Here is a 19,356-nt window from a genome sequence, read left to right as displayed (position 1 = left end):
TATTATGTACATCAATGACATGCGACGAGTTTTACGATATTGCGATATTAATCTTTTTGCTGATGATACTGTGTTATTCATTGCAGCTAAGAATGTAGATGAGGTCGTTTTACACTTGAATGGAGATTTGCGTTCTTCAAGTAGATGGTTGAAGTATAAGCAATTGAAATTGAACATTAATAAGACTAAATATATGTTAATCTCGCGAAATCGAATAAATGAAAACGTCTCTATTGTGATTGATGATGAAACCATTGATCGCGTTCGGGAGATTAAATATATTGGCGTGATTATTGATGACAAACTTAAGTTCAATACTCACATTGACAACGTCATCAAGAAAATTCATTCGACGCCGACAGCTTCGAGAAGTCGCACGCGCTTTGTGTACGTCCCGTTAGTGTGATCGGATACCGTTAGTGAAGCTATTTTTTCCCGCATTGGTACTTATTAGTGTCGCGCGTGAACTAAATACAGTGTTCGCGATAGCAGAGAAGAAAAGTTCACTTCAGCCAAAATTGGCAAAGCGTCTGGCTTTTGGTTTTCACCATATCATCGCCATTACCATCGGCATCAGACATCGGTGGTCAATCCCACACAGTGTGAAAGCGCGAAGAAGCACTTTTTGGTGGTGGTAGTGTTCGATTGCCATCTCACTTGCGCGGAGCGCCCAGCACGCAATCAACCGTGCGTCAAGTTCAACTGCACCGGTGGGTGCGTTTAGGTATTTAAGAGTAAATAATTCTTAAGATTTGATAGTTTTAAGATTTAAAAAAATTTTGTATTTTTTAACTGCCGCATAATCATGGCAGAAGGGGAAAGAGAGTTTCCTAATATGGAAACCTCTGACTCCGAAAGTAATACCGCTTTAGTTGTGCAAACGGCGGCAGGAAAATCGCTAAAGCGAAATACCACTTCGGAAGAAGAGTCATCCCACCTTAAAAAACCCCCCTCGAAAAAACTCTCAATCCCCTGAACCATCCACTTTAACTCAACCCCCGATCTCGCATCCCTCATCTGTTGCTTCCGATCCCCCTCAACCATCCACCTCCTCTCCCTCCTCTGTCGTCTCCATTTCCGCTCAACCATCGACCTCGTCTTCCTCCTCCGCTGTCTCCGCTCCCCGTGTCAAGATCTATCCGGAAGATGCATCTGGAAATGGCTCATGGGTTGTTTTCTTCCGGCCCAAACCAAACGGGAAACCGCTCAATGTAATTCAGATCATGAAAGATCTGTCAAAAAATTATTCCTCCGTGGTTGAAATTTGTAAAGTTAGACCGAACAAACTACGTGTTGTCGTGGCTGATCGGAAGCAAGCTAACGAGATTGTTGTCGACAACCGGTTCATAGTAGAATATCGCGCATATGTGCCCTGCCATATCGTAGAAATTTCGGGGGTGATTACAGAAACGGGTCTGACGAGTGAATTAATAAAACAGGGAGATGGCAGATTTAAAAAGCTTCCTTTGACAAAAGTTAACATTTTGGACTGTCATCAATTAGGAAAAGTGTCCCAGGAAGAGGGAAAATCAAAATTCACGCCGTCCGACTCGTTTCGAGTAACTTTTGCTGGTACCGCCCTTCCTGACTACGTTATGGTGGACAAATTGAGGCTTCCAGTACGACTCTTCGTGCCAAAGCCCATGACATGCAACAAATGCAAATCAGTTGGTCATACAGCAGGTTATTGCGCCAACAAGGAGCGCTGTGCCACTTGCGGAGAGCAACATGTTGGGAAATCCTGCAGTGCGACTGAGCATAAGTGTCCATATTGCTGGGGATCCCCACATGAGCTCTCAGCTTGTGAAACTTATAAGAGTCGCTGGGATAAACAGAAGCGCTCTTTGAAGGAACGCTCAAAGCGCACTTTTGCGGAAATTTTAAAGGGCGCTTCTCCACTGGCTCAAGAACAACAACCAATCAACACACATAATGTCTTCGCCACGTTGCCAGTTGACGAAATAGAAGCGGACACAGCTAACGGGAGCACACCATTTATTTTCCAAGGGAATCCCCGGCGCAAAAATGTGACCACTCCCAAAATTCAAGCACAAGTCCCTCCGGTGATAGCCCCTGTTAGCTTGCCTAAAAAACCGAGTGCAACAGATAAGCAAAATCAGGTTCCTCCTGGCTTCCGTGGGAATAGTTCACCTTCGAATGACCCAGCACTTGAGGGGACATCAAAAACCCCAAATGTCCCTGTTTTTCCGTCCAGTTCAACTTCCCAATCGGGATTTATAAAGTTGACTGACATTTTGGATCAAATCTTCATGTGTTTTAATGTTTCCGACTCCGACAGAACCATTGTCACCGCAATGCTTCCAGTATTAAAGACAATTTTGCAGCAATTGATGCAAACATGGCCCCTCCTTGCAATGATTATCTCTCTTGATGTCTAATTTAAATAGAGAGGTCGGAGATATCACTGTTCTACAGTGGAATTGTCGTAGTCTTATCCCTAAACTGGATACATTCATATTTTTAATTCATAACTTCAATTGTGATGTTTTTGCTCTGTCCGAAACATGGCTTTCTTCGCGAGATGATCTCTCTTTCCACGATTTTAATATTATACGCTTGGACCGTGATGACAGATACGGAGGGGTGCTATTGGGGATCAATAAGTGCCACTCATTTTTTCGAATTGACCTTCCACCTATTGGAGGGATCGAAGCTGTTGCTTGTCATGCAAACATCAGAGGCAAAGACCTCTGTATTGTCAGCTTGTATTGGCCTCCGAGAGCTGCGGTTAGCCGCAAACAACTTGATGACATGTGCTCTCTCCTTCCTGAGCCACGATTGATCTTGGGAGACTTCAACTCTCACGGAACTGCCTGGGGGGAACAGTACGACGACAACCGTTCATCGTTGATATATGACCTTTGTAACAGCTTCAATATGACCGTTTTGAACACTGGGGAAACAACACGTGTACCTAAACCTCCTGCTAAACCAAGTGCTCTTGACCTCTCGCTTTGCTCGAATTCACTATCGTTAGATTGCAAGTGGAATGTAATTCAGGATCCCAACGGTAGTGATCACATGCCAATCAAAATTTCCATCACCAATGGGTCAAATTCTTCTGAATCTATAAACATGGCATATGACCTCACAAGACACATTGACTGGAATAAATATTCGGACGCGGTTGCTCTAGCCATCAATGCCAGAGATGGTTTACCTCTATTGGAGGAGTATAACTTCCTTTCTCGTTTGATTCATGATAGCGCAGTTCGCGCTCAAACGAAACCCATCTCAGGTTCCACCATTCGCCGGAGGCCTCCCAATCCATGGTGGGATAGCCAGTGTTCCAAGCTTTATCAGGATAAATCGAATGCATTTAAAGCTTTTCGGAAACGTGGAACCCCTGAAAATTTTCAAACGTATTTAGACCTTGAGAATCAGTTCAAAAATTTGATCAAAGGGAAAAAACGTGCTTATTGGCGAAATTTCGTGGGAGGTTTGTCACGAGAAACGTCAATGAAAAAATTATGGAAAGTGGCTCGAAACATGAGATATCGTTCTTCAACGAATGAAAGCGAAGAATATTCACATCGGTGGATTTTTAATTTTGCACGGAAGGTTTGTCCTGATTCCGCTCCAGTGCAAAACATTGTTCGAGATATACCACAAGATAGGTGCGATCTTGATTCCGAGTTTTCGATAGTAGAATTCTCTCTTGCTCTCCTTTCTTGTAACAATTCGGCTCCAGGAACGGATAGAATTAAGTTCAACTTGCTGAAAAACCTCCCTGATGTGGCGAAACATCGCTTGTTGAATTTATTCAATCGATTCCTGGAGCATAATGTTGTTCCAGATGATTGGAGACAAGTACGAGTTATAGCTATTCAAAAACCCGGAAAACCCGCGTCCGACTTCAATTCGTACCGCCCAATAGCAATGCTGTCTTGTATACGGAAATTGTTGGAGAAAATGATCTTGTTTCGCCTTGATCGTTGGGTTGAAACGAATGGCTTACTCTCAGATACACAATATGGGTTCCGCAGGGGCAAGGGGACGAATGATTGTCTTGCGTTGCTTTCTTCAGAAATTCAAATGGCTTACGCCGAAAAAAAACAAATGGCTTCAGTATTCTTGGACATAAAGGGGGCCTTTGATTCTGTTTCAATAGAGGTTTTGTCAGACAAATTACACTCTCGGGGTCTGCCGCCTCTTTTGAATAATATGTTATATAACTTGCTTTGTGAGAAACATTTGAACTTTTCTCACGGAGATTCGGCAGTATGTCGGGTCTCTTACATGGGCCTCCCCCAGGGCTCATGTTTAAGCCCCCTTTTGTACAACTTCTATGTAAGCGACATCGACAATTGCCTTACACAAAATTGCAGCCTAAGACAACTTGCAGATGATGGAGTGGTGTCTGTCGTAGGATCAAATGAATCCGACCTGCAAAAACCCTTACAAGATACTTGGAACAATTTTTCAACCTGGGCCATTGGGCTAGGGATCGAATTCTCCACGGAGAAAACAGAGATGGTCGTCTTTTCTAGGAAGCATAGACCAGCAAAACCACAGCTTCAACTTTTGGGTAAACCGATCACTCATGCTATGTCATTCAAGTATCTTGGGGTCTGGTTCGACTCCAAATGTACTTGGGGGGCCCATATTAGGTATCTGAGTAAAAAATGTCAACAAAGAATAAACTTTCTCCGTACAATTACCGGCACCTGGTGGGGAGCCCATCCCGAAGATCTTATAATGTTGTATCGAACAACTATTCTCTCAGTGATGGAGTATGGCAGTTTCTGTTTTCAATCAGCTGCCAAAACACACCTAATTAAACTCGAGCGAATTCAGTATCTTTGTCTCCGTATTGCGTTGGGATGTATGCCCTCAACGCATACCATGAGTCTCGAGGTTTTGGCAGGCGTACTCCCACTAAAAGATCGCTTCAATTTATTATCTCTTCGGTTCTTCATCCGGTGTAAGGTTATGAACCCATTGGTGATCGGAAATTTTGAGCAGCTGATCGGGCTAAATTTTCATTCTGGATTCATGACTTCATATCATGAATTCATCTCCATGCAGGTTGATCCTTCTTCGTATATTCCCAACCGTGTTTGTTTTCCTGACTACATCAATTCCTCTGTACATTTTGATCTGTTCATGAAGGAGAAAATCCATGGAATTCCAGATTATCATCGATCGGGGATCGTTCCTACGATCTTCAATGCAAAGTATGGGCGTATCAATTGTGATAATATGTACTTTACTGATGGGTCCTCTATGAATGAGTCCACAGGATTTGGAGTGTTCAACGAATTTTTTAGCACCTCCCACAGTCTTCAGAATCCTTGCTCAGTGTATATTGCTGAATTGGCAGCAATACACTGGGCGCTGGACAGCGTCGCCTCACGACCTGTTGAACACTATTACATTGTAACGGATAGTCTTAGCTCTGTCGAAGCTATCCGTTCAGTGAGGCCGGAAAAGCACTCGCCGTACTTCCTTGAGAGAATACGAGAAATTTTGAGTGCTTTATCCAGACGCTGTTATGTCATCACCTTTGTCTGGGTCCCTTCACATTGCTCAATTCCGGGTAATGAGAGGGCTGACTCATTAGCAAAGGTGGGTGCGATTGAAGGCGATATTTATCAGCGTCAAATCGCCTTCAATGAATTTTACTCTTTAGTCCGTAAAAATACAATCGCTAACTGGCAATGCAAATGGAACGAAGATGAATTGGGCCGGTGGCTCCACTCGATTATCCCTAAGGTTAGCCTCAAACCATGGTTCAAAAGTCTGGACTTGAGTCGGGACTTTATTCGAACCTTCTCCCGACTCATGTCCAATCACTGTTCGTTAGACGCGCTACTTTCTCGTTTTGAGCTTGCCAACAGCAATCTCTGCGTTTGTGGCCATGGTTACCACGACATCGAACACGTTGTTTGGTCGTGCGAGTTGTATCTTGTCGCCAGATCGAATTTAGAAAACTCCCTTCAGGCTCGAGGAAAGCAACCCAATGTGCCGGTGAGAGATAGATGTGTTGGCTCGGCTAGATCTTGATTATATGTCCCAAATATATGTTTTCCTTAAAGCTATCGATCTTCGAGTGTGATTGTTCTTACATCCTTTACCCCTCCTTTTCGTCCTTCGCGAGCTATCGGTTCCCTTCCTACTAACATTAGAATAAGTTAAATTGTGAATACATATTAGATGTAAGGATAGTTTTAAGAATTGAGTGTGAAGTGTGAGTGTGAATGAGAATGTGAATGTAAATGCGAGTGTGAGTGTGAACATTGCTACAATATCCTTACATCCCATCCTTTTCCCAATCAAAGTGTGTCACCCTTCTAAACTCGAGTCGACCGCGAGTAATCGGTTTCCTATTTCATTAACCATAGAATTAAGGAAACATGTTAATATTTTATAGTAAAAATATATTTAAGAGCGTGGCTCCTTCAAACCTATGTAACTGAGCCTGTAAAAATAAACGGATTAATAAAAAAAAAAAAAAATCAAGAAAATTGCCAAGAAGTATGCAATTTTGTGTCGACTAAGAAACGATTTAACTATTTGCAGTAAAATACAGCTATACAAATCAATCATCTCTCCTCATCTAGACTTTTGTTCTTCCATTTTGTTTTTGGCCAATGAAACGCAAATATCGAGATTACAGCGCTTGCAGAATAAAATAATGCGTTTGATTTTACAATGTAGCAGGTTCACTTCCTCATATTTGATGCTGGACGCTCTGCAATGGTTATCTGTGAAGCAAAGAATTGTGTATTTAACTATGGTGTTCATTTTTAAGGTAGTTGACGGTTAGCTGCTTCGATATTTGTGTGATCGAGCTGAAAGGGGAAGTGATTTTCATAGATATAATACTAGAAACGCGGGTGAAATGAGACCACCCCTTTTAATAACATGTGCTTCACAAAATTCGCTATATATTAAAGGAATAAATGTTTCAACTCGATGCCAAGACATATTAAAAGTGCAACAACACTGGCAGAATTTAAGAGAAACTGTATTTCACACGTTAAAGCTGTATTTTCCTAACAGCCAATTTTTTTTTAATTTTGGTAACGATTTTGACTGACGAAGTTTTATACGAACGGATACCTTAAAGTGAACAGTTTTTTGATTTTTTTTTGTTTTTCTTAATCTCAATGTATGACTTGACGAGGTTTTTTTCATAAACGGATTATATTGTTTGGACAATTTTGAACAATTTTACTTCTATGTTACTATATTTTTTGTTTTTCAATTTGTATTCGTCCCTATTAGGTTTGTCATGATCTTGGTGATGATGGACTATTTTTATTTTTATTTTATTGTTTTTATATTAGAGTAGTTTAAAAAAAATTAAAGTAGTCCACAAAAGTTTGAGCGTCGCGCGCCTTGTACAGATATAAAGGATAAGAATTCAAAAGTTTTGTGAGAGCCAGTCTAGAAATTGTTCGTAAAGAAAAATTTCTCGATTTCTCTGGATGGGGATATTTAAAGTTAATCCAAAACAAGATTGACGGTTGGACTTGTGTCTTGGTGGACCAAGGGCCTTGTCGGGACTGAATTCAATATCTTTTAGATAACTCGTCTTGCTCAAACCTCTGTAGGGGAAGGAGGAGGGACCATCATTATCATTTAACAGGAACTTTTTCATGATCGATCTTGAGTGGGCACTGAGTAGAACTAGCCAAGGCTCTACCGGACCTGATGAGATTTGCTATTTCATATTGAGAAACCTGTCCTACCTTGGAAAAAAAAGTTTTATTAAAACTTTATAATGATGTATGGTCCAGCGGGAACATTCCCAATTGCTGGAATAATGGTTTAATAGTTTCACTCCCGTCACCAGACAAGAATCAACATGTTCTAGATAATTTCCGACCTATAACTCTTTTGAGTTGTTTCGGAAAAGCTCTAGAAAGGATAGTGAATCGGCGATTAAAAATCTTCTTAGAACCTAATAAGTTCGCTTTTCGTGGGGGAAAATGCACAGAAGATCACCTCGAAGAATTAGAGGCTATTGTACATGAGGTTATCGAGGAAGATCACATCACTTGATTCAAGTAAAGCATTTGATCGAGCATGGAGGTGCCCAGTATTGAAGAGCCTCTAGGTTTCTATGTAAAAGTTTCCAAGAAAATAGAACATTCAGAACCATAGTCAACAGCATAAAATCTTTATTAAAAATCCAAAAAAGTGGAATTCCGTAACGCTCGGTTATATCACCAACCCTCTTCATGGTTATTATGCAATCCCTTTTGCAAAAAAATCCAGATAACGTAAAAATCCTTGTTTATGCAGATGACATTGTGCTAGTTTCAGTTAGCGTTGTTACATCAGCAACAAGAAAAACACTTCAGAGAACAATTCAAATATGTAGTCCCAAAGCTAAATTCAAAATTCCCAACCCCAAAATTTTTGATCCCCAAATCCGCTCAGTCAAAATTTGCAAATACTTGGAGTAATCAAGAGACTTAGATTGATGCCACAAGCTCAGGTGGCCAAAACGAAGCCTGAAATAGATTGAACTTTTTTTTGAATTTTTGAATTGAAGCAAAAAATTTCAGCTAACCTAGCTTCCGGGCATAGGAAATCTCTTTTGAGGATAGTAAACACTTGGTTAATTTAAAAAAAAAACTATATGGAGTAAACATCTTCAGCCTAGGTGGCGAGAAACCCCAATAAAAATCGAACTGCAATATAATAAGGCAATAAAGATAGCCACCGGTACCTATGATACAAGTCCTACTCTCGCTGTTATGGCAGAGAGTGGACAGCTACCATTTGATCGTCTCTTTACGAAGATTGTAATCTATAGAGTTATCCGTTATCTTTCAATTCCAGACCGCGATCATGATGTCCCATTTGTATCTCAGGCGAAGGATCAGGATCTTCCCAATAAAGGGTGTGTCACATCAAATTGCATCACGGAAAAAACGCTGTAGAAATTTAATTTTTAGGAATTATATCTTCAGCTTTCGTTTATAATCAGATAAGAGTGTATAGATCACGTTGGCCATGCTTCACTGTCAATTTTTCGTAAATTTGGAAAAATGTCGTCGAACGAAAAAGAGCGTCGTGAATTAATCCTGCGCACTCATTTCGAGAATCCGGAGTTGTCACATCGGGAAATCGGTAAGATGCTGGGAATCGTCCAATCCACGGTCAGCAGAGTACTAAAACGATACTTCGAGAACCTAACCATCGACCGGAAGGTGAAGAACGGCAAAAATGGATGCTCCGTCAGTGAAAAAGATCACAAGCGCGTAGTTAAGCAGTTTAGACGTGATCCGAGAAGTTCGGTCCGGGATGTCGCCTATAAGCTGAATTTGTCAAGTTCATTCGTCCAGCGGACCAAGCAGCGGGAGGGCCTGCGTACATACAAGGTTCAGAAGGCTCCTAACCGCGACGAAAGGCAAAACATGGTGGGGAAGACGCGAGCCCGGAAGCTGTACACCGAAATGCTGACGAAGCTGCATTGCCTGGTAATGGACGACGAAACCTACGTCAAAGCGGACTTTCGTCAGCTGCCGGGCCTGTTGTTCTTCTCCGCAGAGGACAAATTCAGCGTTCCGGAGGAGATTCGCAAGCAGAAACTATCCAAGTTTGCCAAAAAGTACATGGTGTGGCAAGCGATCTGCTCTTGCGGAAAGCGGAGCGCCCCCTTCGTGATGACCGGCACGGTAAACGGGCAGGTTTACCTTAAGGAGTGCCTACAGAAGCGCTTACTACCACTATTGAAGCAGCACGAGGGCCCGACCATCTTCTGGCCGGATCTCGCTTCGTGCCACTATTCAAAGGACGTGTTGGAGTGGCACGAAGCCAACGGAGTCACCTTCGTGCCAAAGGAAATGAACCCGCCCAACGCGCCGGAGCTTCGCCCAATAGAGAAATATTGGGCGATTATGAAGCAGACCCTCCGGAAGAACCCAAAAGTTGTCAAATCGGAGGCGGACTTCAAGAGAAAATGGATTTTCGTTCAAAAAAAACTACAACCTGACGTTGTACAGAACCTTATGGACGGGGTAAAGAGGAAGGTGCGAGCATACGGGCTTGGGCTCGAAGTATGAATAAAAAGAAAATACCAAAAGTTGTTTAATAGTTTTTATTTTACTGTCTAAAATTTTCAAAAGGATCGGTCTACTGGGCGAAGTTTTTTCCGTGATGCAATTTGATGTGACACACTCCTTATATGTGTACATTCGACGGTCAGGGAAAGGAATTGGAATATAAGACCGCCGAATGTCAACCTTGATTCACTGAAGGAGGTTCGTGAAGGAGATCTTCATCCTAAAATAAAAACCCTGTTTTAATCACCTCGTCGAAACAAGATTCCGGATTGAGCATCAAATTTATACTGATGGTTCAGTGATCATTATGGTATCGGTTGTGGAATTTTCGAAAACCGTTATACTGGTTGTTTTTCTCTTCCTTCTTCCTCCTGGTTTCAATTTTTAGCGTAAAAGCTTTTTCGCTTCTAATCGCTACTCAAGAATGCACACACGATTCACTTCCTACTGTTAGATAAAAAATAGGCGATAGAGGTTCGAAATGGGGTTATTTGTGTGGTTTGAAGCCAAATTTAAGAAACAATTTTGATTTTCTGCGTAGGGGCACCTAAATCGGTAGTTAATATATGGTAATGGGTAATCGGCAATATCGTAATATCGGCAATATTGTATATAGTTTACATCCTATTCTCATGCCTATCAAGTTCTTTAGGCATAATTTCATCAAAATCGGTTGAACCATTTCGGAGGAGTTCGACCACAAACACCGTGACACGAGATTTTTCTATACACTCGTCAAAAAAAATTAGAGGAACAGAGTGCGAAGTCGAAAATTTTATGTGATTTTTGACATGCTGTAACTTTGTAAAAAATCAACACATATTGATGAGATGCGCATCATTTTGAAGCTACAACTTTCAGGTGTTATATTTTACGTACATATTTTTACCTTAGTGTGTGTAGGTGTAGTGGGCATCAATATGGGGAAGAAATGAAAAATAGGTTTTTATTTGTTTTTTTCAGGAATATTCTGGACTAACAAATTTTTTGGCTAATCAAATCAAGAGCAAATCAAGACTTTATCAACCAGCTTTCATTTGGTTCTAAGAACGTTCCTCTATGACCATTCCACACAGAGATATTTCAATTTGAATGAAAAATTACCCCTTCGACATTGATGATGAATTCAATAAAAAACCATCGAACCGCAAACCGAAAGGCAGTTTTGAAAACTCCAATAAATTCTGCATAAGGATAATTTGTTACATTGATGATTTTTTTTTATTTTTTGCATCGATTTCAAGAAAATTAGAGCATTTAATAGCAAATCGTATCAGAAGTACAAAATCCTACGCGACTCTCAGAACGAAAGATTCGAAACTTTTTTCTTTATGAGCTTTTGGGTGAAGAGTGCTTGTATGTGTGGAAATGCGTATGTATGTGTGTGAGTATCATCGCTCCTTACAATATTTGTACCTACTAACGTAACACAAATGAAACACAAATTTCTGCATAACTCGAGAACCAAATTTGGCATGTGGAGGTTTTAGAATGCAATAAATGTTTCTAGGGTAGTTCGACACTCCTCTCCCTTCTCTTAGGGTGGGCTGTCATACAAATGAAAAACAAATTTCTGCATAACTCGAAAACTAATCAAGCAAATGGAGCCAAATTTGGCATGTGAAGATTTTAGGGGACAGGAAACATTTCTATGGTGAATAGATACTCCTCCCCCCTCTCTAAGGGAAGAAGAGGGGAGGGGTCTGTCTTTATTCTATCATATTTTCTGTATCAAACATTTATTCCATTTAACGGAGAAACATGTTATTTGCAAGTGGTTGAAAAATCTTGAACGAGAAATGTGTCTGAAAATAATCTGATATTATAATGATGGGTTTTGGTAGAAGCGTTCAAATAAGTAGAGCAGAAGATCGAGGTAAAAGGTAAATTCAACGGGGTCGATTAGAAGATCAATCAATGAACAGTTCTGCGATTGGACCCATGAACTTGCGCTTAGTAAGAAAACGTGAATGTTTGAAAAACAAATTTTAGGCGGGACGAAGTTTGCCGGGTCAGTTAGTGAACTAGAAAAATTTAAAGTCTCTATAACGCAAAACCCGATACGAACCTTTGTGCAGATCGGAGACGAATGAATTGAATGACTGGAAGTCTCCGTCTACAAAAGAAAGCAGAAAAATAAATTGTGCAGATGGGGTCTCCGTAACCTAAATGGCTGCGCGTCTTGGTCTTTTACCATCATTAGAGGAGTTTTCCGAACACACTTCAAAGTAAAGACAGTAACTTCTCAACTAATTGTAACCTGTTTGTAACCTGTTCCTCGCATTTTTTTTCTAAAAACAACCAGAATCAGAATTGGTTGATCGAGGTCGTGGTGTTATTTCTCTGTTCACTCGAATTCTACAGCATATTGGATGGAATAACAAGTTTTTCAACTTGGCTTTCAATACAAAACGCAGTTGAGTTCGTACATTAGGTCCACCAGAACTAGGTCACTTTTTGGAACACGAGCTTGAATATTTACTGGTTATTTTCTCTAGCCATGCGGCTGAATTGAAGTGAAGTGTCACAAACCCAATAGGGTGTATTTTTCTTAAATATGAACACCGCGCCGCTAAACTGATGAACGCTTTGGATTTTTATTCGTATTATCGATATTTGCACGAACCAAACAGCCGTTCTACGCATAGCTGTCTTATGTCACTTTATGATCATTTTCACTTTTCTCATAAAACAATGTTTTTATGCCTAATCTTCCGGAAAAACTCGAAAAAAGTTACTGTTTGTTCCCAGACCGTAAAAAAAACAACATCAAGCTCAACTGTCTCATATTGATATTGTAAGCATGACTGTCCCACCATGTATTTTTTTGGAGATCCATAATGAATGAATCAAGTACATGTATTTTTTGTAGATCCATAATGAATGAATCAAGTACAAGAATTTTATGTCACGCTTCCAGCAGGACTAATATACACATTTCTGGTTTGGAAGAATGAACTAATTCTCAATAAAAAAAAACAGAACATACGTACACATTGCTAGCGAATGCCTTATAATAATGAGATTTACATTCTGCAAAGATGTTGCAGATCATTCCTTTCTTCATAAAACGATGTTTTTAAACATAATCTTTCGGAACGCTTAAAAACTTATTGTTGTTTCCAGTATTCCAAAAAAACATCATCAAGTTCAAATGTCCCATGTTTTTATTCTAGGGATAACTGTCCGTCCATGAATCCTTGAATCTGTAACCAAGCATGATTGATTTTGTGATGGAAACTTTTCACATTTCATCAAACAATAGTTTACTGCTTATAAAAAACCCGGTGTATTGCTAAATTGGTACGCTCCAAGCTTCTGGTAGACAAATGTGTTAGAAAACTTTGATTGTGTTTTTGTCAGTTGCTGATTTTAGAACATGGGACAACTATGCGTAGAATGGCAGCACAGCCAACAGAATAGCTACAAAGACAAAAAACAGTCTTCCAGCAGATTCAGGTTCGGAGATCGATCCAAAATATCAATGAAAGCAGCCTTAAGCCAGCCAGCCTTCAAATCAGTCACCCTTTAGCTACCTTAACACTCCTATACTCGCGCATTGGTCTGTCAGACCGAGAAATCAACAATTCGTTCATTTCTCAGAAAATATGAACACTACGACTCTGCGATTTTCTTTAGCTTAGTTATTCGTCGTTCGTCATCGTTTAGCGTATCGCATGTGTTGGTACAAAGGGGTCGTGTGTCACTTTTTCAACACTTTCGGTCTGACACACCGACGCGAGTATAGGAGTAACTTTTTTGGACAAGTGCCTTTTTTTCATATTCTAGAATATTGTTGAATGAAATGTAGAAATTAATGTTAGTGGTGTGGAATATTTATTGAATATAATACATAAGATCATTACCGGACTATTCTTATTTGATTTCAGTCCCTTTTTTTAACTGGATTGATCGGATCCATATATTAACTATTCGTCGATATATTCGTCGTTAGATTCATACGTTCAGAAGTAAAACATAAATGTTTGACTTTCGTATAGTTATTCGCTAAATATATTGGTCACACATATACACACTTGTGAAAGAATTTCACTTGTGGAAGAATTGAAAACAGGAAACTATAAACTAATCGGTGGCTTATGGTAATTTTTAACAGTTACAGTTTCGGTTTTTTAAATGGACAATATCGACAAGAAAACAAGAAAAAGAAAAGAAAGTTCATAGAAACCCTTTTATATCAACTTTTTATGCCCTATCTAGTAAAAGACATTAATTCTTAGTTTACCAAGAATACAGAGACAAAGAATATTAGAAATATGCAAACTTCATATTCCAGAATCTTTATTATCTGATAATTATCTAGAAGGTGGTTATACATTCTTCTCTTCGATAAAAGAATCGAAAAAAACGTAATGTAAAAAAATATGTTTGTTTCGAGCATGCAGTTATGCTATGTTTTGATTCTTACTCCAATGAAACCACAATCAATTAATACATTTTTATGTTATTTTATAGCTCTTATAGCTCTTTTTTCACTTTTAATTATAAACAGTGAAAAAAAATCGAATTTCGTTATTTGTGTTGGAGTATCAAAAATTACTCTGTTTTAAGAAGGCCGAATTAGATGACTATTAAAACATAATAAAGACGAAGAAAACATATTTTTTTGAGTTTTTTCATTCAATCATACCCTCTTCTTCAAATAAATCCCAATAAAGCCTGAAAAATACACAATGGCAACATCACAGAGAAGTTCAATTTTCGGTCTGTGACACTGTACGCGAGTATACATGTTATAATTTTGCACGCGAGTGCAGGAGGGTTAACAACTCTATTACGGTTATAACTAATCTTCAATTTCACCGACACAGCAGCAGACGGGGTAATTAAATACCATCATTTTCGGTATACTAATTAAATTGAAATCAAGAGAACAAATAAACAAATGAATGGACTGGACCCATGTTGGTTTTGAACGCATTCCCAAAAATCAGATATGTAAATATCCAATAGATTGGGATGGTTTCGATTGAAAAGAAAAAAAAACTATTTAACTAGAAACATTGCGGCATTGATATCAGTGTATCGATTCTGAGAATTGCAAGTTACTACATTGCTAGAGTTGATTGAAAGTATACAATATTACATACCGATAATTCATACAACTGATGCTCCAAATTTGTCGAATTTAAACCCATGAATCGAGCCTCACTCAGATGGGCTGAGGGAATTGACGCCAATCATTGCACGAACAAAATTTTATAATGTGACTGGGTACCCGCTAGTAAGGGCACAATGAAACATTCCGCTCACTGTCGATGTCCCGCAATGTGCAAAAGGATTCTGGACATCGCAGGACATCGATGAATTCTCCCGAAAGGATTATATGGGACACATCGACGTTATAATTGATGCACGCGAGATATTGAGGGTGAACAAATTTTTGAATTCGCACCAAGGATAATGGAATGTGACGAAGACTGCTGTCACGCCAAAGTAAAACATTTTCAACATCATTCTCAGCATTCGATCGCTTGCATACTCATTTAATTAACAGGGATAATAAACTCGCCAATTACCATTGCCGTTCTGTGCCACAGTGCCGCATTAGTTGCTGGGAGACAAACAAATGTATTTGTATGTATATTAATTAACATACATAATTGCTTACAATTATATTCATTACTGAGTGGAAGATGCGTCAACAAATTGTATCATTCAGGATCAATGTTTCTTGTGACAACAATCAACACTGAAATTCACGTTTCACCTCACGTGAAACAAGAATATCGAATATCAACGTTCTTTTTTATAAATACAATTATTCGCTAAAAATCGATCCGCTTATTGTAATTCTATCTCCAATAACTTTCACTGGTAATCAACTCCCTGCGTGGTCTAATCTATAGGGGAGATTGAGAACAATTACTTCATTATTCGGGAGTTTTACCTAATCCAGTGCCCCACCTTGCGGCTCTAATGAAGCCGAAACCTCTACAGAGCATATTCAACTAAGGTAGCATTATGTGATGATTGATAAACTCATGAATTGTTTATGGTGTACTCCCGTTCGACCAGGCCGTTTGTTAGGTTGAAACATCAAAGTTTTCTTCTTTCTCTTTCGTCGGTTCATCGTCCCACTCGAATGCTCGAAGAAGCTTTCTCGACGGGAAAGATTTATGTGATGTCCCCGAGTACAACATAAATTCATAAACGACACAATATGTCATTCAAATATGGTCGGATATTTCTTCGGGATTGAAATGGGGCAGAACCAAAAAAAGCACTGTCTCCAAATTATATGACCTGTGAATGTTTAGTGGTCTGCTAGACAAATCTCCTTTAGCAGCTTCGCCCATATTAAACCGCAGAATTGCCATAACATTTCCTCGGCGTCGGATAATTTCACAGTCCACCCTAGACCATGGCGCATACACACGACACATGTGCACGAGATCCCCAATCCCCAAGTGGAAGGCCACCCGCGTGGGCACGCCTTGGGTCAAACAGTAAAATATTCTGCTGCTTATCGTGCAGAAGTTTTAATCTCGAGGGAAGCGACGCGATCCTGAAAATTAAATTTACGAGCTACTGCTACAAAAATAATGGTCAAGAATATCAGAGAGAGAGGGTGGGACGCATAGCAATAGCATCGTTGCGATGCTGTCAAATAGAGACGACGATATTGTATTCTCCGTCGCTGAGAAACAGTGAATTTGTGCAATATTATTCGTGCGTGACCCAGTTTGAGATGATTTGTTTTAAAAAAAAGGGCGGAAATATCCTGAATAAATATTTTTATTCACCAATTGTGAACTTTATGTGGTAAATGGTTTGATAAAATACTCTTCAGTAAAGGGTTCCGTTAAACGGATGTAACGATATAAATCAGTCATACAAATGCTTTTCCAGGAACTTCAGAGTACTCTTTCATATATTACCAATTTTTTTTATCATTTTGTTTAACACGAACACTGTGCGTTCGTCATTCCTAATGCCACCATAGTGTTTCAAAATAGTCTCACATTGGTTGTGAACAGGGTTACCACATTTAATTTGGTTTTTTTTTTGAAAAAATCTGTATTCTTAGCGAAAAAAAAACTGTATAAAAAATCTGTATCGGAAAATATGAAGTAAAACAATAAAAAAGGATTGTTTATTTTCATTTTGAATTTATTTTTTATAAAAATCATATTTTTTATAAAAATAAATCAAAAAGGGTCTTACTTAAAAGCAATGGATTTGGACATCTAACAACTGGGACCAAGATATACCTGAGCCACTCAATTTTTGCCCCATAAGATTCGTCTTGAGTAGTCAGAATTCGTTATCCAAACCTTGTCTACTAACTGCTTCAACGATTTGAGGAAATTGTCGTATCAAATCATTAAGGTTTGGTAACTTGACGAAAATTTTGGGATTTATCAAGGCCGCAGTTTAGATAACCGGATCGCTGAAATCAAATCGCTTTGAAACAGATTTTCACGAGTTCAGTAGAATAGAAGTCACAACAAATCGAATTGAAGGTCAGCTTCCTAGCTGCATCCAATAGTTTTTCAGCTTCTTCTTCTCGATACCAACGTAAATATCCTCCAGCTTCTTCAGAAAGTCTTCAAAATCTTTCACATCAAGGTCACATCAGCGAATCGTTGCACGTAGCTCTCAAAACATAAGTTACTCAACATGATCAACAATAAACATACTTATCTTATTATGAAGTTCGCAAAATTGAGAACCTTCTCATTACAAAGAGCAATTGACTTTATTGATGAGGGGCAGAACAAAGTTTAGGAATAGCATAATCGATTTAGCCATCGAATCGTTTAAATGAGTTAATATGCGATTGACGGATTGATTGTGGTCATACTTAACATGGAATGAAAAGAATAGTTTAAGTTCTTCTAATCATCTAGATTTCGCTCAACAACTGCCTCCAACGAAAGCGTTGCGTCCAACTTTTTCATAAATCAAGGTATCTATGTATGCACTGTAATAAATTTAATATTTAAAATTGAATTGAACAAAAAATCTGTAATTTGTGTATTTTTGCTAAAATCTGTAATTCTGTATATACAGATTCTGTATCTGAAATTTGGCGAAAAATCTGTAAAATACTGAATATTCTGGCAACCCTGGATGTGAAAAATGTTTTATATGTTGAGAAATGATTGGTGAATCGTTTGATGATAGAGGCTTTATAGTGCGACACGAATAATTGGAATAATTGGAAACCATTAATTGGACATTTTTTTAGACATCGAGTTTGGGACCCCAAGTTATGGGTCCAGATTGAAACTCGCCACCAGACGTCGACACTGTATTACGGTCATCGCAAATGTCCAATTACGGGTCACAATTGCCTCTTATGCGACATTGAGTGGGGCCTCGGAATGTCGAAGTAGATATAACTTACTGTATATGTTTCCTCGAAAAGACGACTATCTCTGTTTTCTCCGTGGAGAATTCTATCCCAAGGCGAATGACCCAGGTTGAAACATTGTTCAAAGCTTCTTGTAGGGGTACTTACTGGTCGGATTCTTTTGATCCCTCACCAGACACCACTTCATCATCTGCAAGTTGTCTTAGGATGCAATTTCCTGAAAGACAATTGTCGATGTCTCACGTAGAAGTTGTACAGAAGGGGACTTAAACATGTAATAGGCCTGACATACTGCCGAATCTCCGTGAGAAAAACTCAAATGTTTCTCGCAAACGCAGATTATACAACAGAGGTGGCAGACCTCGAGAATGTAATTCATCTGACAGGACCCATATTGAAACTGAATCAAAGGCCCCCATAGTCATTGCTGAAAGTATCGCATTTTTCAACCGTGAGAGGATAACATAAAAACCACTCCGGAAACAAAAATTATTCTTTCAAGTGGATTCAAAACTTTCGGAAAATTACTATTGCCACATTTCGTTTCCTCTGTATTCTTCCGACAAAAAGAAAAGAAAAACACACTCCTCTGTTAACGGCACATTGTTCGCTGACGCTCCCCAAGCCAGCAATCATTATAATTTACGGCAGCAGTCATTTCCACACTAAATTGCTCCCACGATGGAGGGAATGAGAACATTTTATTGTCAAAATCAAAACATAATTATTATTATGCGGGGAATTCACGGTCTCGAGCTTGATACCGTTTCGGGGACATTTGCGAGAATGAGACCACACGGTTCCATTGGTGGCTGCTGCATACTCAATGCATGTCGGTACCGCCATTTGTCGCCTTTTGTCCTCGAAGCGAGGTATGACAATGAAATAAAATCCTCATCCTCTCGCGTTATTGGCGGTATCGTGTCGAGTTGATGTTCACTCAATTGGGAAACATGTCGAAAGTATAGCGAA

The 19,356-nt window shown here is 39.3% G+C and overlaps 2 protein-coding genes across 5 annotated transcripts in view; one reads left to right on the top strand and one right to left on the bottom strand.

Moving 5' to 3' along the window:
* Positions 1-19,356, bottom strand: part of LOC129769405 (spidroin-2-like) — a 241,402-nt gene that overhangs the window by 19,234 nt on the left and 202,812 nt on the right. Inside the window, exon 1 of one of the 4 annotated variants that reach the window (XM_055771672.1) lies at positions 323-432. The exons of the other annotated variants lie outside the window; for them this stretch is intronic. The gene's annotated coding sequence lies outside the window, so the exon portion shown is untranslated. Of the gene's footprint in view, positions 1-322; positions 433-19,356 lie in introns of those variants that run through there. 4 annotated transcript variants of the gene reach the window in all.
* Positions 1-19,356, top strand: part of LOC129769404 (uncharacterized) — a 252,079-nt gene that overhangs the window by 82,647 nt on the left and 150,076 nt on the right. The window lies entirely within an intron of this gene.

The sequence above is a fragment of the Toxorhynchites rutilus genome, chromosome 2, assembly GCF_029784135.1.
Source record: "Toxorhynchites rutilus septentrionalis strain SRP chromosome 2, ASM2978413v1, whole genome shotgun sequence".
NCBI classification, from domain to species: domain Eukaryota; kingdom Metazoa; phylum Arthropoda; class Insecta; order Diptera; family Culicidae; genus Toxorhynchites; species Toxorhynchites rutilus.
The sequence above is the reverse complement of the archived record's forward strand: the minus strand, read 5'-3'. Positions and strand labels throughout refer to the sequence as shown.